Source organism: Aotus nancymaae, unplaced genomic scaffold, assembly GCF_030222135.1.
Source record: "Aotus nancymaae isolate 86718 unplaced genomic scaffold, 86718_ANA_hifiasm-v0.15.2.pri h1tg000046l, whole genome shotgun sequence".
Classification (NCBI taxonomy): domain Eukaryota; kingdom Metazoa; phylum Chordata; class Mammalia; order Primates; family Aotidae; genus Aotus; species Aotus nancymaae.
Window position 1 is genome coordinate 19,545,329 of NW_026988460.1, and position 12,401 is coordinate 19,557,729.

General features: G+C 45.1%; 2 protein-coding genes across 2 annotated transcripts in view; both read right to left on the reverse strand.

The window, feature by feature from the left end:
• Positions 1–5,248: 5,248 nt before the first annotated feature.
• OXTR (oxytocin receptor) overlaps positions 5,249–12,401 on the reverse strand; it is a 217,679-nt gene continuing 210,526 nt past the window's right edge. The window contains exon 10 of the transcript XR_010337227.1: positions 5,249–5,324. The gene's annotated coding sequence lies outside the window, so the exon portion shown is untranslated. The remainder of the gene's footprint in view (positions 5,325–12,401) is intronic.
• Positions 5,264–12,401, reverse strand: part of SSUH2 (ssu-2 homolog) — a 40,514-nt gene continuing 33,376 nt past the window's right edge. The window contains exon 13 of the mRNA XM_012471160.3: positions 5,264–5,324. The gene's annotated coding sequence lies outside the window, so the exon portion shown is untranslated. The remainder of the gene's footprint in view (positions 5,325–12,401) is intronic.

Genomic DNA, 12,401 nt, shown 5'->3' on the forward strand with positions numbered 1-12,401 from the left:
TGGCTTATGCCTGTAATCCCAGCACTTTGGGAGGCCGAGGCAGATGGATCACTTGAGGTCAGGAGTTCGAGAGCGGCCTGGCCAACAGAGTGAAACCCCGTCTTTACTAAAAATACAAAAATTAGCCGGGTGTGGTGGCACAAGCCTGTAATCCCAGCTACTCGGGAGGCTGAGGCTGGACAATTGCTTGAATTCGGGAGGTGGAGGCTGCAGTGAGCCAAGATCACACCACTGAACTCCAGCCTGGGTGACAGAGGGAGACTCTGCCTAAAGAAAAAAAAAAAAGTGATTGCATAGGAGAAAAACAAAAACATAGTAAACATAGTATACATAGGATTTGGTATTATCCGTAGTTTCAGGTGTCCACGGGCATCCTGGAACATAGCCCCTGCAGATAAGGCAGTGGTTATTGTGCTTCCTTCCCAAATGTCCCCTTTTGGGGTAACTGTAAACATAAGGGACATGCGAAGAAAGATAGAGACATGTGAAAGGAGGAGAAAAAGCAAGACAAAGATGCTGCCAAAATGGGTGGACTACATTTGAATCCTCGCCCAAATAAACCAACTTTAAATAAATATATTTATCTACCAGAAACGACTTAAGGGCCAACCTAATACATTCTGAAGTATTTGTGGATGAAATGACACAATTATAGGATTTCCTTCAAAATAACCTAATGGGGGTGTCGGAAGAGGGAGGTGCTGACAGATAAAACAATCTCAGTTAATCATCGTTGAACTGGGAGCTGAGTACCAAGGGGCCTTGTTATATTTATTCTTCTCTCTACTCTTGAATACATTCGAAATGTTCTATAATTAAAGCTTGAAAAAAATATGTTGCCAATATTTTAAGCATCACTGCTAATGTCACAACCTAGAAAGAGAATTGTAAAAGGATGTAAATATATTGCAAAGATTAATTTTGGTATCCATAATTATGCTAGTGCTTGTTAGCCTTCCTGGAAGTCATTTAGCCAAACTGCTATTGAATGGGTCAGGGACTGGGAAAAGTACACTCATCAAAATAATGGCAAAAAAATAACAACTCCTCAAAATAATGGCAAAAATGTTTCTCATCTTTACTTCTTTTCCAGGGGACCAATTTACCAGCTTTGCCTCCTTCATGGGGAGGAGGGGAACATTTCTTGTCCCTTTAATTGCTTCAGGGTAATCTCTGAGCTGGGCTACTGGCCCCCTGGCTCCAGTGATGTCACCCACAAGTCGGCTTTGGAGATTTAAGCAATCCTTCTGCAGTGCCTGGCCCATCCCAAACTCAGCTGCTCAGATGCCTTCTCTAAATAGAAGCCTTGTTTAGTGATGCCTACCCTTTTGCCTGCCTACAGAAGCCAGGCTGAGAGGCCAAGCTGATTAGTTATGAGCTAATTTTTACCTGTGTCCACCTGTTGATGTCTATTTCCACAGGTCTTGCAGTCATGTGGTGTGTGATATGACAACCCGTCTTTGAAGCAGGACTGTCCATGGTGTAGGGTGAGTATTACTGGCCATTCAGGACATGGGTTTAAGTGCTCCACAAATCTAGCATTAAGTAACATTGTCTCACACAGTGAAAATTTTCCCATATTCTGTTACCACTTCTCTCCAAATCTAGCAGGTTACTTTCTCCAAGGAGAAAGTCTCACTTTGAGCTAGAAATGTTGGCTCACGCCTGTTATCCCAGCAAAGGTGGGTGGATCACTTGAGCCCAGGAGTTCGAGACCAGCCTGGGCAAGATAGTGAGACCACATCTCTATGAAAATCCAAAAATTAGCTGGGCATGGTAGCATGCACCTGTGGTGCCAGCTACTCAGGAGACTGAGATGGGAGGATCACTTGAGCCTGGGAAGTTGAGGCTACAGTGAGCTGAGACTGTGCCACTGCACTCCAGCATGGGCAACAGGGCAAGACCCTGTCTCAAGAAAAGAAAGTCTCTCTTTGTTGCCACTATGTCTTTATCACCTTTCTAACACACTTAAGCTCCCTTTTTAGCAAAAACCAAAAGTGGTGGCAGGTATCTAACTAAATAGAATAATTTGGTTTGATTTCATCATATTTAATTCTGTAGCTTACTTTCTATTTATAAAAGTAATGCTGGTATCATGTATAAGCATAAGACATGATACCAACCAAATGATGTTGGTTCCCATGTATAACCGTAAGACAATGTAATAAAACATAAAGTAAATATAATTCAGATATTCTGAAAATTGTGAAGAAATAGATTAAACACAAAGCTAATGAGGTTTGTGTGGATCCTTCCTGAAGCTGTCCCAGCACTGCTCAATACAAGAAATAGCCTACAGGAAAAAAAACAAAGCCAGAGTGAAAAGAGAAGGCAACCTTAATTGATTGGGATTAACTTTTCAAATTCTAAAAAGCATAGGACCATATGAAGACATTTTGTATGTTTTTTTCCCTCCCTAACCTAACTGAGAGCTTCAGGAGTCATCCTTATCTTTCTCCTCAAATCTCATTTATCATCTCCATCCTTCATAGCTATAACCATCCTTATCATTACCATCACAATCACCATGCTTACTTTCACTGTCATCATCATCACCATCATCAGTGTCATAACTGTCATCACCACCATCATCATCATCACTATCATTATAACCATTATCATTGCCATCATCATCATCCAGTGTCATCATCATTATCTCCCCATCATCAATGTCACATTGTCATCATCACCACCATTATCACCATCGTAAATGTCATCACTGTCACCACCACCATCACTATCATAACCATCATCATCACTGTCATCATCATCATCATCATCACTATTATCACCATCAATAGCCAGTAGTATTTACTGAACGCTTCTTATGAATGAGGCATTGTGCTTCACCTCCATATTAGTTATTTCAATGAGTCCCTCACAAGCAGAGATGCTATTATCCAGTCTGTCTTACAGAGGATGAAACAGAGTTGGAGAGGTTAAGTAAACTGCCCATATTTACATACCAGGTAAGCATCAGGGTTGGGATTTGAACCCTGGTCTGTGGTTACGGTCCAAGCTATTAATCACTACACCTTCCTGCCTTTGGTTTAATCACTGACCTAGCTTAGACTTTCAGAGTTACTTTCCTTTACTTCAATACTACCTAACCAACCTGCTGTACTTCTATCTCCTCCTTCTCATATGGAAACTCAGTTGTTCTTTCTAAGCCACCAGCATAGTCTATATAACACTCAAATCTTTCCCCACCTAAATCTTTCAAAGGGGCTTCACCCACTAGATATTATAAACTCTTTGCACCTATTAGGATTTCTTGATGGAAAGCAACAGGGAAAACAGTAATTTAAGAAAGGAAAAAAGGCAAGGACAGGGAATTTATTGGAAGGATCCCAGGTAGCTCACTTAAGCTGAGACTGAAACCTATGATGTGGTGAGTACTCATCGTAAGTTTATTGAGTGAATAAACGAATGAAAAAATAAGTGAAGGAAGGGGGCAGGCTTGGTGGACCCCAGTGGTTTCTAAGCAGAATGACAGAAGTCCACAAAATTGCTTCAGAAATTTGTAGTGGATAAGAATCTGGGCCACACCTATAGCCTCTGACTACTTCCATCTGTTTATGAATTGAGAAGATTTGCATAGCCAGGCACAGTAGTTGATGCCTGTAATCCCAGCACTTTGGGAGGCTGAAACGGATGGATCACCTGAGCTCAGGAGTTTGTGACCAGCCTGGGCAACATGATGAAACCCCATCTCTACCAAAAATACAAAAAATTATCTCAGCGTGGTGGCACACACCTGTGGTCCCAGCTACACAAGAGGCTGAGGTGGGAGGATCACTTGAGCCTGGGAGGCAGTGGTTGCAGTGAGCTGAAATGGCACCACTGCACTTCAACCTGAGTGACAGGGTGGGACTCCTATCTCAAAAAAACAAAAAAGAAGAAGAAGATTCATTTAAGACACATTTTCTAAGGGAGTTTACCTCTTTAAAATCACGCATAAAATAAGTAAAGCACTAGCCTGGAATCTGAAGATATGCATTGTTTTCCTGGTTTTACCATTCACCAAGTGGATGCTTTGGGGCTAGACATTGCCCCTCTCTCAGCCTCAGTTTCCACATCTATAAGATGGTCACATCCAGCAACTCTAAATTGCCCAGACTCAGGGAGAAGAACAATCCAAGGTGACTGCATAAACACTGGATAAGCCCAAACACAAGCCCTGAAGATCTACTTTATTAATTGCATTTTTAAAGTTAGTATTTAAATGAGCTATACCTAGTCACAGGAAATGGTGAGGCTCCAGGTTAGTGATGGGGAGAGGGCCTTGTTCAGAGTTTCCATAGCTACTACTAATAATCCACTAAATGCATTTCCAGCATCAGGATAAGTAGGAGGAACATGAAAATTAAAATGGGTAGGAGTTGGGATTTATTCACCATCCAGTAAGTGCATAATGCAATAGAACATAAATTTTGGATAGATTTGTGTGTGTGTGCATGTATGTGTGCACACTGTAAACATGGGTAAATGTATGCTCAATGGAAAATGCCCAAGAAAACTTTTCCAACATTAACCCACACAGAGGAGGAAACTGAGACTCAGAGAGGCTAAGTTTTCACTTACTTTACTACCGTTGACTTTGTACCAATGGTCTCTACAGGCCAGTGTCTCCAGGTCTCTATACCTAGAAAGTGCTTACCCTTCTGATATGGTTTGGCTGTTATGCCCCCACCCAAATCTTATCTTGAATTGCACTCCCATAATTCCCAAATGTTGTGGGAGGGACTCGGTGGGAGATAATTTGAATCATGGGGGTGGTTTCTCTCATACTGTTCTCGTGGTAGTGAATAAGTTTCATGAGAGCCGATGGTTCCATCAGGGGTTTCCGTTATTGCATTTTCCTCACTTTCTCTTGCCACCACCATGTAAGAAGTGCCCTTCGCCTCCCACCATGACTCTGAGGCTTCCCCAGCCAAGTGGAACTCTAAGTCCAACAAAACCTCTTTTTCTTCCCAGTCTTGGGTATGTCTTTATCAGCAGTGTGAAAACAGACTAATACACCTTCCATCAACATCCCATACATAAATCCTTTCTAGATCACACCCTGCTCACTGCCCCTTCAAAGGGATCTGGCTGCCCAGGAAGTCTCTGGGAGGAAGCTGTGGTGCCCTCTGAATTTGTGTGAGACAGACACTGATGTGTTCATCCACGTGAACTCAACTTACGGTGTTTTCGCTTTAAGTGGGTTGGCACCAACACACCGTCAACCTGCCAAAACTCTCCTGTGCTCTTTGGACATAAGCCCAAGGTCATCACATCACTTCCCAGGGAGTGGTGGAATTGGCTCCAGAGTGGAGAAACATCTGGAAAGTAGAAAATTGGCACACGTTACTCTTAGAATCCTCACGCACAATGTGAGCTCACTAACCGGCATGGGGCCCACCTTTAAGACCAATGGAAGCGAAACCTGGAGGCAAGATGAGGCCTGAGGGAGGGGCTGGGATCATGAGTGGATCAGTGCCTGGAAGCAAGGCCCTACCAAACTCCACACACTGCCCTGGGGGACTGGCAGGAGAAATGGTGTCAGCACAGTAAGCGCTCACTTAACATCATCGATTGGATCTCTGAAACTGAGACTTTCAGCAAAACAACATGTAACAAAACCAATTTGACCATGGGCTAATTGATATAAACAAGAGTTAAGTTCCCATGGCATAATTCTGGTCACAAAAACATTACCAGCTTCTAAAGAAAGACCCAAAACACTCTAATAGCAAACATTGAAATAAATGTAAGATACACATACATCTAAGAGATATTAATAAAAACAAGAGAATTACTTACTCAACTTTTGGTGAATCAGTGAGTTAAATCAAGGAATAAATATATGAAAAGCAAACATTGTCAGAAGCACCTCCTATCACCACTCAGTTCAAACACCAGGAATCACAAATACAGTGGTTCACTGAGTGCTTCCATACCAAATAGTTAATTGTTGTGCGTTTGTATGATTATTGTGAACTTTATGAATTATTATTTTATAATAATTTGTGTTCATTCATTTATTCGTTTTCAACTTGCTTATTCCAGGTCAGGGTCACGGGTGGCTGGAGCCTGTTCCTGAAGCTCAGGGCACAAGGTGGGAACCCACCCTGGCCAGGACACCATCCTACCTCAGGGCACATTCACTCACACACCCACACAGACTCACACTGGGACAACTGAGGACGCCCATTCACCTACAGCATATCCTTGGGATGTGGGATGAGACTGGGATACCCAGAGAAAACCTGCGCAGACACCAGGGAACATGCAAACTCCATACACACACAGCAGCACCAACTGGGAATGGATATTTTTCATCAACATGACAACAAAACAGTGTTGAACAAAATGACTATATCTGAGGGCTTTCTGTATGAATGTCCTAGAAAGCAAGTCATCAACATTTATTAGGACTGAGAAAAATGCTCATCTTTTCTCTCATGCTATAATTCCACTTTCAGGACTCTAAATGAAGGAAATAATCGTACATGAACACAAACATGTAAGTACAGGGTTTGTATACATTAGTTACATGCATATATAAATATGTATCGTTAACTATAATAGCAAAAAATTAAAAATCAGAGACAAAAAGAAAAAAGTAAATGCCACTCTTATGGGAATGATTATGAGTTGGGTATATAAACCCATTATGGCAATCTATGTGATAAAAAAATAGGAAGTTCTAAAAATCATATTTACAAAGAATATTTACTCATAATGCTAAGAAAGAGAAGTATAGGCCGGGCGCGATGGCTCACGCCTGTAATCCCAGCACTTTGGGAGGCCGAGGCGGGTGGATCACGAGGTCAAGAGATCGAGACCATCCTGGTCAACATGGTGAAACCTCGTCTCTACTAAAAATACAAAAAATTAGTTGGACATGGTGGAGCATGCCTGTAATCCCAGCTACTAAGGAGGCTGAGGCAGGAGAATTGCCTGAACCCAGGAGGCGGAGGTTGCGGTGCGCTGAGATGGCGCCATTGCACTCCAGCCTGGGTAACAAGAGCGAAACTCTGCCTCAAAAAAAAAAAAGAAGTATAAAACAAAGCTAAAAGAAAGGAATGATTCCAGCTATATTGAAGAAAAAAGTCTGGAAGGAAATATGGTAACTATGAGTTATGTCTAAGTGGTAAGATCCTGGGTGATTTTTACTTTATGCCATATTTTTTAAATATTTTGTAATAAATCTGAATTACTCTTGTAATCAGAAAAACAGAGACATTTTTTCAATCTCAGCACCACAGAACCCTCCTGGCTGGCTTGCCTGGACATGGTCTGTAAACACGGGCTCAGCATCAGATCTTGGATCAAGGCCTGTTTTCATGTCTCTATGGCTCTCTCAATGCTGCTGTCTACTTGACACATGACCTTGAACCTCTTATAACCTCAGTTTCCACATCAGTGAAATGGTCACATCAGCGCTTCTCATGCTCCTACCTTCTGTGTCTTGAGATCCTAGTTGTTCCTGGTCTCAGCCAGTGAAGGACCTCTCCACAATGGCCTAAGGGGCCCCAGCCTGAGTGAGCTCCTGGGGCTGCTGGGATATTTTGAGGCTCAAAGTTTGGAGTTGTAAATGGCAATGGCTTCAAGGGGCAGCCAGGCTGCTGGGATATTCCTGGAGAGCCCCCGAATGTGTTTGCTTTAACCTACAGGATGGCTCTTCCCTGGTGTGAACTTGCTGCTCAGCCCCTCACCCAGGACCCAGAACCCCACGTCCAAGACCTGTTTCCATGAGTAAGGCACTCACACCAAGTGGGTCTGTCAGAGTCCTGGCAGGAAACAGCCAGCACACTCAAACCAGGATTATCTGGGGAGTGTTCAATGGAGGGAAATTTTGTCAGGGTGTGGGCAAGGCTTATAGAAACCCCAAGGGATTGTGTGGCTCCCTGGAGCTAGTGCCAGTGGGGACCAAGGAAGGAGCAGCTTCAGGAACCAGGAGACAGAGAGGGCTGTGAAGAAAGGCCGCTCCATCATGGCTGAGGTCTTCCATCGAGAGACCCATCCAGCCCAAGGCAATGCAGCAGTTGGGGCACAGGGGAACCAGTATCCCCATCCTCTCACTCTTCTCCCCCAGCCTCACTCTTCTCCCTCCCAGGCTTCAGTGAAAGCTCCTTGTTGGTCAAAGCCAAGTAAAGCCCTTATCTTCGGTAGTTCGGGCTGCTACAGAATACCATAGACTAGGTGGCTTATAAACAACAGAAATTTGTTTCTCCCAGTCTGGAGGCTGGAAGTCCAAGATCAAGGTGCTGGCAGACCCGGTGTCTAGTAAGGGCCTGCTTCCTGGTTTGCAGACAGCCATCTTCCTGTTGTATCCCCATGTGGTGGAGAGCAGAGAGCAAGTACAACCCCTTGTGTCTCTTCTTGTAAGGGCGCTAATCCCCTTCATGAAGTATCCACCCTCATGACCTGATTACTTCCCAAAGTGCCTTCATATTGAGGGCTAGGATTTCAACCTATGAATTCTGGGGGGACACATTCAGTGCATTGTGCTCCCCATTGGCCAAACCTTCAAAAAAGTCAGAGGGCAAGGAGGTCCATGCAGGACAGCCTCCTAGGGCCCAGTCTATAGTGGAGAAGGGTCCAGAGAGGATCCAGAGAAGCAAAAAGAAGAGATTCGTCCACCAAGCATTTGAGGATTTCTTAACAGTTTCCCCTGACAATGCCATGGGTCACACTGCACCCAAGGGTCCATGTCGCCCTGCACCCAAGATCTCCCTTGCAAGTTCTCCACCAGGCACATGAGTATTCCCAGGTCTTTCTCTGCAGTGCTGGTTTTCTCCCTCATTCCTGCCACTCCTCCACACAGCGGTCAGTTTGCCCAATCCAATCACTCCCTCCCTGATGTCAAATTTATCTGTCCTTAATTATGCAGAGTAATTTAGAGGGCATCCTACCCTCTGCTCCAGAGGATCACCACGATGTCTCTTCCCAGCCATGCAGTGCTCTCCTGAGAGGCCATCTACCAAATAGCTTTCTCATCTCATCTCACATTTTCCGCATTCACATTGCACAACTCAAACTCATTATTAGCTGCAAAACCTTGTTTGAGGAGTGTTGCAAAAAATAATTTTCCCTAATTGATCTGGATAAACAAGTGTCTGTCAATATAAATCCCATCTCTTCACGGACAGTTCACTGCATCTGCAGCTATCTGCTTCAGGGCAAAACTAAGGAGGATTTTCTGCAGCTGTAAGGGGCGGCCACTGAGCAGATCCTTCTTTGAGAAAACTTTATCTGAGCCAAGCTGGAGAAATGAGAAGAATAACCAGATGCTTCGAGCCAGGAGGATGTTCATGTTTGTATAATCAGATGGAATCTGTTCCCCTGCAAGAATTTGGATTCCCTGTGTCCACCAATGACCACAGAGCCAAAGCCACCTGCTCACTGCTGCCCAAAGGCAGACCACACTGGCTTCTGCAGCCCAGCCTCTCCTCATCTGCTCTTTCTCAGGGGAGAGTCTACATTCTGTACCACCTAGAGAGACCAAGTCCCTTAGAAATGATAGGCATCTTGTCTTCCTCAACAGCCTCCCTGACTGCAAGGCAGGGCAATCATCAGTGGCTGCTGGGGGCACAGGGAAGGAAGGAAAGTTGAGAGCTTGATTGTCCTGCCCAGCTTCAGAAAGAACTCAGGCCAGTGTAGACAGAGAATCTCCATCTGAGCCCTTGCATCCTCAGAGGAAATCCTCCACCCTGGTTTCTTATCAAGTTCACGTGTGATATTGAACAGGTCCACGCTTGCAGTCTTACGAGGAAAGCAGTTGGCTGGGGACACCCAGTGTCCAGGGTCTGCATAAACACTGCCCATTCAGGAAATGGCACCTGAATTTTCCTGCAGGAAGTGGGGCGTGCCCTCTCCTCATCCAGGATGTTTTGATGGGGCAGGTCCCATCCCCTGGATCCAGGCCCAGATAATCAGCTTCTCTCAGCACAGGGCCACAGACAGTGGTTTTAAGCTGGCTCAAGCCAGGGTGTTTGGCCCAAGGAGTCTCAGTCCTGGGACCTTTTCTAGAGCAACAAGGAAAGTCATGAGCTCTTGGCTGCAGGAATGCTGAGAGAGTCACAGTCAGCCTGGAACTAAGGGTATACCTCTTGTCTTTAGCAAGATAGAGAACCCTACATGAGAGGTAGAGAGAAACATGTTCAACAGCATGGTCTGAACCTCTGGGAATACCCCAGCCCAGAGCCACAACTACACCAGACTTCTCGGTTCTGTATGCCAGTAAACTGCTTTGCCCAGGGTGGGTTGGGTTTTTGCTACTTGCAACCAAGTGTCCTAATGCCCATGTGTACATCTGTGCTTCCTTTCTGCTGTTTCACTATTTGTTGGTGGGGTCAGAGACATCTGTCCTCTGCACCCCTGCATACACCTCCCTCTGTCTGCCTCTGAATGTCTGCCAGTCTTGAGCCAGCTGGGTGTGGGGAGGTGAGAGCTCAGGCTCAGCCACACCATGGACAGGTGACTGCCTGCTGACAGGTCTGAGATGAAAGTGTGGGACTCAGAGGCTGCAGGGTCCAGTGCTGGGAGACCCACTCAGAGGTTTGCACCAGGTCTGTGCAGTGAAAGGGAGGCAGCACTGGGTTCTAAGTCATGGCAAGTTCACCGGGATGCACCACCGATTTACAAGACGGGGTGGAGGCCACAGTGAGAGGCTAGCCCTCATGCACAGCTGGGGCTGCCAGGGTAGCCAGGGAGGTGAGGACGGAGAAGGAAGAAGCCTGCTCTGTGGAGGCATGGGTGCTTCTTGGCACCCATACCTCTGGCTTTAAAAGGACTCTTTCTTTAATTTCATACTGGTGGCACACACCTGTAGTCCCAGCTACTCAGGAGGCTGAGGCAGGAGGATTGCTTGAGCCCAGGAGTTTGAGGCTGCAGTGAGCCCTGATTGTGCCATTGCACTTCAGCCTGGACAAGAGTGAAACTCCATCTAAAAAAAAAAAAAAAGAATTAATAGTAATAAGAATTCTTGAGTATTTAGTATGTAATATGGTAAATTACATATTTACCCCACCAAATCTCACCTTGAACAGTAATAATCCCTATATGTCAATGTCGGGGTCAGGTGAGAGATAGATAATTGATTCATGGGGGCGGTTCCCCCATACTCTTCTCGTGGTAGTGAATAAGTCTCACGATATCTGTTGGTTTTATAAATGGGAGTTCCCCCAACACACCCCCTCTTGCCTGCTGCCATGGAAGACATGTCTTACTTCCCCTTTGCCTTCTACCGTGATTGTGAGGCCTCCCCAACCATGTGGAACTCTGAGTCACTTAAACCTCTTTCCTTTATAAATTACCCAGTCTCAGTTATGACTTTATTAGCTGTATGAGAACAGGCTAATACAGCAGGTGCTGGGCTGTGTTCTAAGGGCCTTCCATTAATTACATATCACTAGTCCTCACAACAGGTGTGGGAGGAGTAGGTTCTCTTAATGGCGTCATTTTGCAGGTGAGCAGACTAAGTTCACAGAGATGGATGAGACGGTCTTGGGACGAGGATGGGACTTAGCTCAGATTTATTCAAAGGCAAAATTGTTTTACAATTGATGATATACATGTTGTGTGTGTGTATACTACATACATCATATCTTGCATAATAGCATTATAAGTAATTCTAGTCCCACAGTGACTGGCAGAGGGGAGGCTCACCCAGGGTTCTATTGGTCACCTTGCCATGGTCAGTGATCACATATGGGAAGCCATGGATAGGACCCTTGCTCGCCTTCCAAAATGAAGACATTTCTACTCTCAGGTGTGGCTAAAGAGGTTACCTGGGCCCAGTATGAGGAAATGGCCCCCATGATTCAATTATCTCCACCTGGCCCCACCCTCAACAGGTGGGCATTATTACTATTCAAGGTGAGATTTGGGTGGGGACACAGCCAAACCATATCACATAATAGTACTCAATCATTATTATTACTATTGATCCTTTTTCTTTTCTTTTCTTTTCTTTCTTTTTTTTTTTTTTTTTTTTTTTGAGATAGGGTTTCACTCTGTTGTCCAGGCTAAAGTGCAATGGCACAATTACCAATTACTTGCAAAGAAGCCAAGCTGGCCTTGGCAGCAAAGCAACCTGGGGCCAAAACTCCTGCTGAAGAAGAACAACCCACTTCTACCCAGCAGCTGCAAGGCTGGGGCCTCCCAACCACAGCCCCAGGTGGCCAAGCTGCTTTCCTTACCTAGCCTCCTCTGACAGTTGCTGGTGAAGAAGAGGGGAGTCTGCTGTCACTGTCAGCTGGTCTGCACATTTGTCCCCTGGGCGCCACTGAGGATAACACACGCACAAGCACACCATCTAGACTGGCACATTGCATTTCCACCCAGAATTTAAAACCAGGCAGTGGCCTGGCTCTTCACTTCCCGGCTCTGTGAGTTTGGGCAAGTGATTG